The following is a 14,385-nucleotide window of genomic DNA, read 5'->3' as shown; positions in this document are numbered from 1 at the left end:
TATTTTCCACCTCAGGATCCTCTGCATGAAAACTGGTTTTGGAACTGTCAAATTACTGAGGAATAAGACAAGGCTGGGCAGCTTTCCCTTACTTGTTGGGCACATAACAAACTAGTTGTGTGCATGCGCATCATTTCACAAATGTTTTCTTCTCTTGTGGGTAAATGAGACCAATCCATGATGTCCTTATACGTACCCCATGAGAATGGATTGAGTCTTGGTTGAGTAGAGCACTCTCCTGGGATCATTTTTCCATGTCTACCAACTCTATTAATAATGAGGGTATTGTTAAGCAGTCACTACATGTCAAGCATTGTACTAAGTGATGGGGAAGATAAAAGAGAATCAAGGTTGGACATAGTCCCCATCCCACATGGACTTATATTCTAAATAGGAGGCGGAACAGGCATTGAATCCCCATTTTATGGATGAGATGATTGAGCTCAGAGAAGTTAAGTGACTTGCCCAAGGTCACACAGCAGACAAGTGGCGGACCCAGGATTAGAACCCTGGTCCTCCGACTCACAGGCCAATAGTGCACTCGCAGGAACTTAGTAGAGTGCTCTGCGCAGAGTAAGCACTCAGGAAATACCATTGATTATTGATTCCAAAGTCAAAGGGATGAATTATAATGATAATGAGCACAACATAATCATTATGTGCCAAATCCTTGGATAGATACAAGAAAACAGGACCAGACCCAGTCTTAAAGGGAAGGAGAGCAGGTGTTTTATCTCCGTTTTACAAATGAGGAAATTTCAGCACAGAGAGGTTAAGTGATTTGCCCTAGGTCAGACAGCAGGCAAGTTGGGGTGCTGGGATCACAACCCGGGCTTCCTGAATTCCAATCCTTAACCTTCACTACAGGGCTGCCGGTTCAGCCAGGGGTCAGAGAAACAAGGGACTGATCTCTGAAGGAGGCCCATTCCAGGTACTCTCTTTCCTGCACCACATCAAATCCTTTTCTCTCTGACTCCTCTTAAGTTTCCCCCCAAAAGCCACCTCCCCAACCTAAAATCTGCTCTCTTCAACTCAGTGTCATGATTATTTGAGGCACAGAACTGTTCATCTCAAAAACTTTTTAAAGCTGTTATTCTTCAATTGCAATTTCTTTTCCACTGCTTTTTTCAATAAGCTTTGTTTTTTACTGGAACATAATAGAAATTATTCTGCAACAGTATTTTCTTCAGTTTTTTTTTTACCTGGTTGGCAACTTAACTTTCAAAGATACAGACTCTCCATGACCTGGCTATTAGAGTCTGTTCAGACTCATAATGTATAGCACTTACTGAACACACTCATAGAATTATACAATGTGTACTTTGTTCATTACTTTCAAAAAAAGAATAGATTTCCCCAACATCTCTTTTCAGAGAGATCTCTAAAGACATCTGAAGTATACTGTCCAAAATGATTAGAAATTTTAAAGTAACATCTATTAGCAAAATGACTAGTCCTAGTGGAAAGACTGTGGATGTGGAAATCAGAGGATCTGAGTTCTAATCTCAGCTCTGCTACGTGCCTGCTGTGTGACCTCAAGCGAGTCACCTAACTTCTCTGGGTCTCAGTTTCTGCCTCTGTGAAATGGGGATTTGATATCTGTCTCCTTCCTACTTAAACTATGCACCTCATATGGGACAGGGACTATGTCTGACCTGATGATCTTGTATCTACCCCAGTGCTTAGTATAGTGTTTGGCACATAGTAAGCACTTAACAAATACCATTAGCATTAATTGAATGAACAACTTGAAAATGTGTATGATCAGCAGAATTGACCAGAATTTTAAAGGACATTAAAATGCTATTTTCACTAAAGCAGAGTTAAAGATTTTAATTCTGAATATATTTTTGCCATGAGAGAACCTTCTTGATTTTAACTATTCTCATATATTCATTTGCTTCCAAAGTCAATTTGAAATGTTGGGTCTAACTTACACTCCACTGACCAGCTATAATTAGGATGGATTGATAAAAAGAAGGAAAGAGAATGGAAATAGGAATCCATTTACTGGCAGGGAGAAATAGGAGTTATTGAGCATCTTGGTACTGGATCCTATCTGTAGAGAGCATTTAAAGGTGAGCTATATTCAAAATAGAGTTCATAGGATGTTATCAGGTATTAATCCATTGGTAGGTTAACATTATATTACCTTTGCAAATAATACACTCCAGGTGGCTCCTGTCCCTTTAATATCTCTCTCCCCTCTTTTTTTTCATTTATGTTAAGACTTTACTATGTGCCAGGTTTTGTACTAAGCACTGGTGGAGATACAGGGTAATCAGGTTGGACACAGTCCCTATGCTATGGCTCTGCCACTTGTCTGCTGTGTGACCTTAGGCAAGACACTTCACTGCTCTGTTCCTCAGTTACCTGTGAGCACAACTTGGGGCAGGGGCTGTGCCCAACCCGATTTGCTTGTACCCACCCCAGTGCTTAGCACAGTGCCAGGCAAACGGTAAGCACTTAACAAATAGCACAATTATCATTATTACTATTACTAGCATCATCATTATTATTTTACAGATGAGGAAACTAAGGCACAGAGAAGTGAAGTGACTTGTCCTAGGTCACACAGTGGAAAAGTAATCTGGGGTGCGCACAAGGCAACTCTGCGATTCTGCTTGCTGTAGCTAGGAAATACTGGTGGATTCCAGGGTGAACGAAATATTCAAATGGCCCATACAACTCTCATGTTTCCACCTCATCCATTAGGCAGGAAACTGGTGTCATTCTAATGTCACTGTCTTCATTGCACAGTCTGGCTTTTGGAGACCTCCTTGTCATCCACTAAGACATTCCTGAATGTCAGCTGTTCTGGTTATTCCACTCTTGGAAACCAGAGTTTGACCAAAAAGAGCAGAAAACCACTCTTGGCTTCACATCTTGTAGTTCATTTGTAAAATGCTAATAAAAGTCTAGAGGGTTTTGCCACAGTCACTAAGCTTATTCAAGAAAGAGCTCAAATCATAATTAAATGAAGGGGATGCGCTTGTCCCGTGTAAATATTGTAATTGGTTCATAAATGTGTAATGTTGTTAATTAATGTGTGATCCCTGGTAATTTTGAAACATGCACTGGTGCCTCCTGAGACCCCCTTGTAAATGGATTGTTGCAACCCCAAAGACGTGCCGTTAACACTTTTTGGGAGAGCAAATTAAACACGTTTCTTGAACGGAAGGTCTTCTGCTGCTTAAATACAGTACTAGAAGTTGGGGGGAAAGAGATTTTAAGTGGCAAGGTAGGCCCAGGTACTACAATTGGTGATCACTTTGGGGCCAAAGGGATCAATCAATCAATCAATCAATCGGTAGTGTTTATCGAACACTTACTGTGTGTAGGACATCATACTAAGCATTGGGAAAGTAGAGACAATAGAGCTGGTAGATAGGATCCCTACCCACAAGGACCTTACAGTCTAGAGTAGAGGTATAGCTATTCTATGCTATATTTCTCCCTGAATTCCAGGCTCTCCCCATTTTCTGCCTCTGCCATATACATAGAGACTTCTGCCGGCCACAAAGGAAAGGAGCAGCAGGTGATGAGCTGCCTCGTTAGGCTTTGTTCCCCGGGCCACCTTTCATCCAGCTCTGATTTTTTTTATTGTACTAGTAATAACAATAACTATAAGGCTCTTATTACTGCTTATTTGGTGCTAAACATTGGGGTACATACCAGCTAATGAGGTCAGACAGAGTCCCTGCTCCACCCAGGGCTGATTTTACAGATGAGCCCCAGAGAGATTAAGTGATTTGGCCAAAGTCACTAAGTAGGATGGTGGTGAAGTTGAGACTTGAACTCAGGACTCCTAACTCCCAGTTCCAGGCCCTTCCAGGGCATGGGGAATTTTTCTGGCCACTTGGAATGATCTCCGACTTAACCAGAAATTAGTCTCTGAAGGCGTTTCTTTGACCGTATAATGTATTTTACAGAAATTCTGGAATCCTGAGATCTATGCGACATCAGTAGTAATGGCCAAGACTGTTTAAGTTGTGGGTGGCCAAGGCCCCGGGTTGGGAGCCTTAAGGAGAGATTCCCAGGCCAAAGATCATCTCCAAAAGGCTCATGCATATACCTCTAAGCACACTGGTCCCTACCTGGCTCTGCTGGGGCTGCTGTGAAAGGAGTAAGGCACAGGAGGGAAGTTGTCCTTTAGGCCGTGGTGAGGCCTGTGATGGTGGCGGGGTACACTAGGAATACACTGGGTACTGAGATCCCAGTTTGTCCGACCCCTAAAATAGGCCTGTTAGTGGGTGAGGGCAGTCGGGGTGACTGCCTCTTCCTTCCGACAGAGATCTTATCTGAAGGAGTTAGTCAGTTAATGGTACATCTTGAATGCTTACTGTGTGCAGAGTACCATGCTCAGTGCAAAGCTGGAAGAGGCTTACAGTCTACAGAAGGAGACAAACACTAAAATAAATAGGGGGAAGAAAGACGCTTTCTGCAAAACACACACACACACACACACACCCCTCCCTCCGTCCCTCCCTCTCCCATTCCCCCATGCCCAGGTGATTAACTGACATTCAAGTTCGAGGGTAAAGATTAATTTTTCATTAGGAAATATATCTCAGCACTTTCCAGAATAAGCAAATCCTTCTAGGATTCTTCTGACATTCAATACTGTGTCTATAAATTATTCATTCATTTGTTCATTTCGTTTCTGTTCGGGGCTTGTTAGAACAGTTTTTTTTCCACTTGAAAGATATCCTCAGAGGCAACTAGGGACAATGGAAGGTGATTAGCATTTTTGAGTGAGTCAGCATTTTTTCCTCTAACAAGAAGCCTGTCACATACGTAGTGTGGTATCTGCATAATTTAATCATGCTGTGGTTTTAAACTAACATAGGCTCTCTGAAATTCTCCGTCTTGTAGAGCGCTTAAAATTATGCTGCTTGGTGAGATGTGGCACTAGAATAAGGCAAATCATGGCTGGAAAATATTCTTAGGAACTCTTTTTTCACCCCCTGAAGTAACCAGAGAGGACAGCTTTTCCCAACATCTGTCAACAGGGAAAGGTAAAAAACACAATAGGTGCCCGGTAAATGTTACCAGTCACAGTGGCCACAGTCCTCTTCAGAGCCCTCCTAAATTCACATCCTTCACAGAAGGAGCTTCCTGATTAATCTCTAATCTTCCTACTTTATATCTGTTCTAATCCCGCTGGTATAGGTGGAAATGCCTTTTACTGTTTCAAAGCAAAACGGCCATCCATATGACTTTAGAAATGCTGCAAGCTCTTAGGCTTGGACTCTTTCTGAAAACTTCAAGTGATATGTTCCATCTCAGATTATTTTTTAATGGCATTTCTTAAGCACTACTTTGTGCCACCCCTCTCAGGGTCGCACCTGGAGAATTTCCAATACCCTAGCAGTCTCGGCTATGGGAGGGAGAGTCAAGCAGAGGCCTATCCTTTCCATTCCTAGCTTGGGAAGTGGCTAGCGAGTGGAAGGCAATCCGCTACAAGTCAAAATTCACCCATGCTGGGCAGCAGAGGCACGGGAGAGAGGAGAGGGCGGAGACTAGAGTTTACAGCGGAAGGCGGCCCTTCCCATCCCCCCCGCCCTACCTCCTTCCCCTCCCCACAGCACCTGTATAAATGTTTGTGCAGATTTATTACTCTATTTTACTTGTACATATTTACTATTCTATTTATTTTATTTTGTTAATATATTTTGTTTTGTTGTCTGTCTCCCCCTTCTAGACTGTGAGCATGCTGTTGGGTAGGGACCGTGTCTATATGTTGCCAACTTGTACTTTCCAAGTGCTTAGTACAGTGCTCTGCACACAGTAAGCACTCAATAAATACGCTTGAATGAATGAATGAATAAACCATTTATGGATTTTTACCAAGAAAACTCTATGGATCCGCTACCAGAATGATTGCAGATGGAGAGGGGGGCGTTCTGGGAAAGCCATGTCCATCAATCAATCAATCAATCAATCAGTCGTATTTATTGAGCACTTATTGTGTCCATGGTGTCACTATGGGTCGGAAATGACTCAACAGCATAAGACAAAACCCTGCCAGGCACTGTACTAAATGCTGGGGTAAGTACAAGCTAACCAGGTTGGATACAGTCATGACAGACATGGGGAGGGAGAACAGGTCAATAATCCTCATTTTACAATGAGAAAATTGAGGCCCAGAGAAGGTAAGTGAGTTGCCCAAGGTCGCACAACAGACAGGTCTCAGATTTGGGATAAGATCCCAAGTTCCCTGACTCCTAGGCCTGTGCTCTTTCCAATAAGCTACACTGCTTCTCCTTTCTACCTCGTTTATACTTCTGCTCTTTTTCACTCCATACACTCATCTCTCAATCCCACCACTGAGTATCTCTGGAAGGAGCTGGGGTGCTGGCTGGAAGCCATCAGGAGAAAATGATGAGGGCTTCTCATCAAATTGGTTGATTGCACAAACCCCTTCTGTCATTCCCAGCTCTATGGGAGAAACAGCACGGTGTATTGGACAGATCACAGGCCTGGGAATCGGAGAGTCATGGGTTCTAATCCCAGCTCCACCACTTGCCTGCTGTGTGAACTTGGGAAAGTCACTTCACTTCTTGGTGCCTCAGTTACCTCATCTGTAAAATGGGGATTGAGACTGTAAGCCCCACTTGGGTCAGGGACTGTGTCCAACCTGATTTGCCTGTATCCACCGCAGCGTTCAGTACAGTGCTTGGCACACAGTAAGTGCTTAACAAATACCATAATGATAATACTATTATTATTATGGAATATTTTATTGCTCAGTAAGTAAATCATTCATTTTAAAACTGTAATTTCTGGAAAATGCTTGCAAGATTTGGTGTTGGCTCTGCGGACAGGAACAAAGATTACAGATCATAAGGGAAGTCTGTTTTCCCAAGTGTTTTACACTATAATTTAATTTAATCAAACTCCTGGAAACCCTTGCTCATTTATCTTGATGAGTGGTGAATTTGACACCTCCATCCTGGAATATCACCTATAGTTTACTATGTCTACCTGCTTATCTGCTAAATTGGTGAGAAGTTTGAATTGCCAAGGTAGTGGAGGTAACAAAATACTTCCAAAATACTGTCCCCTAATGCAAGGTAAGAAGGTACAGTCGTGAATATGCTAGATGTTGCTGCCACTCAGTGAAAAACTCCCTCTTATAGCCAACTGTCAAGAAATTTATTTTTACTCGCTCCAGTGTTATTACAATTAAATGGCTATTGGAGATGTCAATTAATCAGTAGTATTTGTTCATCACCCATGTGCAGAGAACTGTACTGAGTTTCAGAGAGTTCAACAGAATGGAAGGAAGACAGAGAAGCAACATGCCTAGTGGAAAGAGCCCAGGACTGGAAGTCAGAGGACCTAGGTTCTAATCAGGACTTTGTCACTTACCTACTGTATGACTTTGAACTAGTCACTTGACTTCTCTGGACTTCAGTTTCCTCATCTCTAAAACGGGGATTAAATATCTATTCTCCCTCCCCTTTCAACTGGGAGCCCTATGTGGGGACGAGCACTGTAATCTACCTGATTATTTTGCACTACCCCAGTGCTTAGTACAATGAATAAGTGCTTAATCCCGCTATTATTAAAATTATTATATGGGGAGCTCAGTGGGGACACACCCAAGGGGCCGGAGCTATGAAATATGGCGAGAAAAGTACAGCAGCCTCTCTTGCTACTGTTACACTTGCTGCTGCTAGTTATGTGTGAGCAAGAGCGGCAGTAATCAGGGCAGTGGTCACTCCGCTCGAGGCTCTGGAGACCACTGTCTGCCCTCAATTGCCACCCCTCTATACTATTATCGTTGCTCTCATCTGTGAGCGGCCGGCTCTCTGGCCCAGCTGTGACCCATCAGTTTCCCTGAGCACACTCTGGTGAGAAAACAATCTTGTGGGAGGTCTCTCCATGTCTCTCTCCTTCCTTCCTTCCCTCCCTCCCTCCATCTTTCTCTCCCTTAGTCGATTCATCATATTTACTAAGACCCTACTATGTACTAAGCACATGGTAAAGAACAAGAATAGAACACTTGATTCTTGCCGTCAAGGAGCTTACAATCTTCCTCTCTTCCTTCTTTCCTCTTTTATTTTCCTTTCTGTAATTAAGACCCAAAAACTCATACATAGAATGCTGTATAATGTTGGTATTTAAGCACTTACTATGTGCAAAGCACTGTTCTAAGCGCTGGGGTAGATACAAGGTAATCAGGTTGTCCCACGTGGGGCTCACAGTCTTCATCCCCATTTTACAGATGAGGGAACTGAGGCCCAGAGAAGTTAAGTGACTTGCCCAAAGTCACACAGCCGACAGTTGGCAGAGCCGGGATTTGAACCCATGACCTCTTGACTCCAAAGCCCATGCTCTTTCCACTGAGCCATGCTGCTTCTCTGTATCTCTCTCTCTCTCTGAATCTCCTTCTTTATCACTCTCTACACACACACACACACACAATATATATATCTATACACACATAAGCATACCCCCCCATATATACATATATAAAATCCTGTGAATGAGCATTTCACCAACTTTAAGGTGAAGCTATACTGACAGTTTTTGTGAATACTGTTGAAAAAAAAATGCCCTATCCCTTGGACGGAGCACCTGGAAATTTTGGCTGAAGAAAAACCTTCACTACACTGCAAGTGTAGTGCATGGAGCTCTGGGAACACAAGTGGATTTAATTACGTTAAAATATAAGACTTAAATGAAACATACATAAGACTCTTCATTGACTATTTAGTAAAACAACAAATTAAAGTAAAATTTAAGGAATAAACTGCCTTGCTCTCTGGTTTCAGTTCCGCTAGTCCTGAACATAAAACTCTCTTGAATATGTTGTTCAAGTAAACTCAGTTGGAAATGAAGGAATTTGGGAACAAGCATGCATGAATTATTCAAGTTTAATGAACACAGTGCATAAATTCCATCTTGTTTAGAAATAGATGAACTGATGATCCATTGTCTGATGGCAAACCTGGAAATAGTGTCTCTAATAATGCTGCTCTAGTTTTAAGAATCATAATGCAAAATAAGTACTCTGGGAATCAAAGTCACATTCCCACACATTTTCTCAAGCATAACCAATGGTTAGCTCGGTATCAATGATTCAAATGATCCCAGTACCTAAAGTTACATCCAGGAGTAAGACAGACATCTAGAAGGAGTATTACCTCAGACCATTAAAGGACCAGTCAATATATGGGTCCCTACACCGGGGACACAGTGCACTGATACACAGAAAAGGCCCTTAAAACACTTGCAATTCACCCCATCTTCACCCCCCACAGCACTGATGTGTGTATGTTTAATTATTTTAACTTCTGTCTCCCCCTCTAGACTGTACGTTTCTTGAGGGCAGGGAACATGTCAACCAACTCAGTTGTATCGTACTTTCCTGAGCACTTAGTACAGCGCTCTGCACAAGGTAAGCACTCAAAAACTACCCCTGATGATGCTGATAGGGTCCTGGTGCTCTGAAAGAGTTACTGTCTCCCCCTAAAGTGCTAAACTCCCTACTAAGAGCTAGGAGAATCCAACTCGATAAAAGGCTGGTGATTTTTAGATCCTTTTACTGTAGCAGAATGGTATGGTGATTAAGTGCTACTTTTTCATTTGCTTAAACAGAAATCTCTCACAACCAGTTGCAAGGAGAATAAATGAAAATGAAGTAATCCAATACAAACAACACTCCACTCACACATCCACTACCTAAATGCCTGATTATAAATAATGTGAAATGCCAACCTAATGAAATGCCATCAGGAATCCAATATTATCTAATTGGATTGCCAAAAGGGGATTTGGGGCATAATTTTAAAATTGCTGTTGCTAAATATTTATTGGGTTTCACAATTGCAGGGTTCTGTTCAGTATACACAAATGCTTAGTAGCCTTATCCTTATCCTAAACAAAGGCCTGATGCTTCAGTGAAATATTTCTAGGTGAGCAGCCGATAAATAGTCTTTTCTTAAAACACAGCAAGAAAAGAAAGCAAAGGAACACACAGATCTATGGAGGCCAGCTCTTTCCACTGAGGCCTTAATACAAGGAGTACCGCAGCCCAGTGGAAAGAGCCTAGGCCTGGGAGTTGGAGGATCTGGGTTCTTGTCCTGGCTCTGACAACTACCTACTCTGTGACCTGGGGCAAGCCACTTAACTTCTCTGGGCCTCAGTTTCCTCAGCTGTAAAATTGGGATTCAATATCTATTCTTCCTCCTACTTAGACTGTGAACCCCATGTGGAAAATGGACTATGTCCACCATGATTAACTTATACATTAGCCCAGCTTAAAACAGTGTTTGACACATAGTAAGTGTTTAGCCAATACCACCACTGTTTCCCTGAGCCCCATGTGGGATGGTGATTGTGCCTGCTCTGATTAACTTGTACCTATTCCAGTGCTTATTACAGTGCTTGACACATGGTAAGTGCTTAACTAATACCACAATTTATTTAATTGTTATTATGACGCCTGGCTAATCAAACTCAGAAATTCAATCATGAAACTGGATCTACTGATCATCTGTTATTCACAGTAAAATTCTACCAGTTAAGGGGGAAAAAGGAGAGCTATTAAGAAATATAACAAGATAAACACCTGCATAGCCACAATTCAAACTTAAGGCTATGAATTGTACATGGTATCCTAAGCCTGTAAGAGAGAGACTAAGGAGAATTAAGGAGAAACAACCAGGAAAGCACATTCTAAGAGACGTCATGTTAGAGTCAGAATCTTTTTGGGTATACTTTGGGGTATCATTTAAGTATGAGACTGGATGGACCAGTCATCTGATATAGTAATGGCAATGTTTTATGTTCCTACATGGACAGTTGTTTTTTGCATTGTTGTTCTTTTGAATAGACATCATTTGACATTGGAAGTGTTATTTTCTATTAGCATCGAAGACTAAATATGGGTGGCAGGAAAGCTACTCCAATTAATCCCCCTGCAGATTCAACCATATTTCAGGAAAGAAGGAGCACATTCTAGAAGAAAACATAATTGGCCTGAGAATCAGAATTCATGAGTTCTCAGGTTCCTCCTCTGAGACTTAAAAGATATTGGGGAGGTTGTTTAGCTTATATGTACCTTCATTTTTTCATGTGCAAAAAGTGGATAATGTTCATTTTGACCTCACAGCTCCCAGTAATGCTGAGTGAAAGAGACAACTTTTTCAAAAATGGTATCTGTTAAGCACATACTGTGTGTCAGTGACTTTACTAAGTGCTAGCTAACCAGGTTGGACATAGTCCATGTCCCACATGCGGCTCCCAGTATTAACCCCCATTTTACAGATGAGGTAACTAAGGCACAGAGAAGTTAAGTGATTTCCCCAGCAGTCAAGTGGGAGATCTGGGATTAGAACCCAGGTTCTCTGACTCACAGGCCTGTGCTCTATCCAGAAGGCCATCCTGCTTCTCACTAGGCCTTGTTGCTTCTCAAATTCAAGCAGAGATTCCCAAAAATAATCATTAAGTTATTTATCAATTCCTAACTACATGCCAGAGCACTGCACTAGAAGGAGGAGTAGAGATAACAAAATTTGGTAGGACAACATCCCTGCGCCTCACACACCAAGCTCAAGAGAGATATGGAGGGCCACCATCTATTCCTTATTTTACACATGAGGAAATTGAGGGAAAGAAAGGTTAAGTGACTTGGCCAAGGTCACACCATGAGCCAGAGCTGGGACTAGAATCCGGGTTCCCAAATGTGCCATCCCACGCTCTTTCCTCTAGGCTACATTGCCTCCCAGTGCCTAAGCTACTGGCCAAGACCAGGGCTTCAGTGTATTGTGGAAACAATTCATGCTTTGAAAATGTTAATGCCCTGTCCATTGGCTAACAAGGTCCAGTTTGGGAACTGGAGGAATCCGGTTAGGGAATGTGTGAAGCACCGACAGGAGATCTATCTTAAGGGAAATCATTATGTAAGGACACTGCCCAAGCCTCATAATATCATGAACTTCATGCTCACCTCACTGATCCCCTACTACAAGCCAACTCATACACTTCACTCCTCTAACGCCAACCTTCTCTATCTCACCACCGATCCCTAGGCCATATCCTCCTTCTCACCTGTAACTCCTACCCCTTCATTTAAGACAGACCACCAATCTCCCCATCTTCAAAACCCTCCCAAAAGAGCATCTCCTCCAAAAGATTTTCCCTAAATAAGCATTCATTTCCCTTACTTGTCCTCCCATTTACATCACTTGGGTCTGTACGCCTTAAGCCTTCATAGTCACCCCACCCCACAGCACTTATCTTCCTATCCAGATTCTCTACCATTTTCCATATCTGTAATTTATTTTAATGTCCCGCCTCTCCATCTAGACTGTAATCTCTTTGTGGGCAGGGAACGTTTCTTCCCAGTCCCCCTGATCCCTACACCCCAAGACTGTAGGCTTGTTGTGGGCAGGGAATGTCACTGTTTATTGTTGTATTGTACTTTCCCAAGCGCTTAGTACAGTGCTCCACACACAGTAAGCACTCAATAAATAAGTGCAAGAATGAATGAATGCCACCTCTATTGAATTGCACTCTCTTAAGAGCTTAGTACAGTGGCCTGCACACAATAAGTGGTCAATACTGATTTTGTCTACACCTATCCCTGTCTTATTAGGAAACCCAAATAAGTCACCAACTACATCGCCTTTGTTTTTCCCAGTTTAAACATCTCCTGGCTTCCTAATTTTCTTGTTCTCACAAGTCTTTCCATGAGAGAATTGCCAAGGAGCCTTCTGAAAATGTTTGAGTGCCCACAGCTGAGTGTTTTCCTTCTTAAACAGCTTAGTTCTGTTTACAAACTTGAGAAGAGGCTGTCTCCAGGATGTTCTGTAGGTACACAAAGAAATTCAAGCCACAGTAATCTCTCCACATGGTCTTAAAACTGTACAGAAGCCACAGTTACCCCTTTAGCAATTTTGATGGAGCATTTGCATTGCAGTATAATAGCTGATGAGCCAACTGTGAAAACCAGATTTCTTTCAACTTCCTGAATGAATGAAACTTCCCAAATTTCCAAATGGGGATATGTTAAATATGCCATTTCCACTAGACTGAAAATTCCTTAAGGACAGGAATCATGTCTAGCCAACTGTGCTGCATTTTCCCAAGCCCTCAATACAGTGCTCTGTGCAAAATAAGTGTTCAAAAATACCACTGATTTATTGGAGTACGGGCAGATAAATTCCAATGCGGAGAACTTAAGCTTTTCATCATCTTAGGAAAAGAAAATAATCTCTTCCAACTCTAGTATGATTTTAATGTGCTAAAATACCCTCTCCTAATAAAACTGTGCAAAACATCAGGTAACAGAATGAAACAATGAAACAAGGCAGCTTGCTCTGTGTGGAAGGTTAGCCATTCAATTGAGAAAAATCCTAATGAGAAGAGAATGAGTGTTTTGCAGGAGCAAGATTTTCAGGTTAAAAAATACTGTGCTTGGTAGTTCGTTAGGTCACATGTCATAGCCCAGCTGAGGTAAATAACTGAGGAAAAAGTTGCCATTGGAAAGACTGGATAGATGGAAGCCAGGGGACCGTCTATTGTATTGTACTCTCCCAAGCACTTAGTACAGTGCTCGTGGCGTAGTGGTTACAGCATGAGCCTGGGAGCCCAAAGGTCATGGGTTCTAATCCCTGCTCCATCACTTGTTTGTTGTGTGCTACTGGGCAAGTCATTTCATTTCTCTGTGCCTCAGCTCCCTCATCTGTAAAATGGGGATTGAGACTGTGAGCCCCATGTGGGACAGGGACTCTTGGCTTGTATCCATCTCAGGGCTTAGAACAGTGCTTGGCACATAGTAAGCACTTAAATACTGTAATTATTATTATTATTAATAAAACCCACTGCTTCACTGATTGGCACCATCGAGTCGATGTTTTGTTTGGCAGAAATGCGAGGGTGAATGTAGCGAAAGAAACATGGTTCAAGTTTCCATTCTACAGGAGGGGAGAGGAGGCTGGAAGAAGACATGTGAAGTGTTATCCACATACAAGTGGGCCTGTCTGGGACTTTTTGTATACATAAGGCAGGTCCAGATGCTTGGAACCAAAAGTCAATGTCTAGAGCAACCCGTGGGATTCCCTAGTTCCTAGTCAAAATAACAGCAAGGGTAGTGAAATCCAATCAGGTCCAGCACATGCTGCCTATATCGCCCCCAGGTATATCTTTAGAAGATATAAAGCAGTAGCGGGGTGGGATAAAATAATATAATAATAATGATGGCATTTATTAAGCGCTTACTATGTGCAAAGCACTGTTCTAACCGCTGGGAGAGATACAAGGTGATCAGGTTGTCCCACGGGGGGCTCACAGTCTTCATCCCCATTTTACAGATGAGGTAACTGAGGCCCAGAGAAGTAAAGTGACCTGCCCAAAGTCACGCAGCTGACA

General features: G+C 42.3%; 1 long non-coding RNA gene and 1 other non-coding gene across 2 annotated transcripts in view; both read left to right on the top strand.

Annotated features, from left to right (window-relative positions):
• The window catches only part of LOC119937039, a 56,349-nt gene that overhangs the window by 31,359 nt on the left and 10,605 nt on the right, over nt 1–14,385 (top strand). The gene's annotated exons all lie outside the window — the stretch shown is intronic.
• Nucleotides 5,331–5,468, top strand: LOC119937389. Its single transcript, XR_005454062.1, has one exon. It is a non-coding gene; the product is annotated as a small nucleolar RNA SNORA7 (small nucleolar RNA).

Source organism: Tachyglossus aculeatus, chromosome 14 (assembly GCF_015852505.1).
Source record: "Tachyglossus aculeatus isolate mTacAcu1 chromosome 14, mTacAcu1.pri, whole genome shotgun sequence".
In the NCBI taxonomy this organism is placed as follows: Eukaryota; Metazoa; Chordata; class Mammalia; order Monotremata; family Tachyglossidae; genus Tachyglossus; species Tachyglossus aculeatus.
This window is presented reverse-complemented; position numbering and strand designations above follow the sequence as displayed.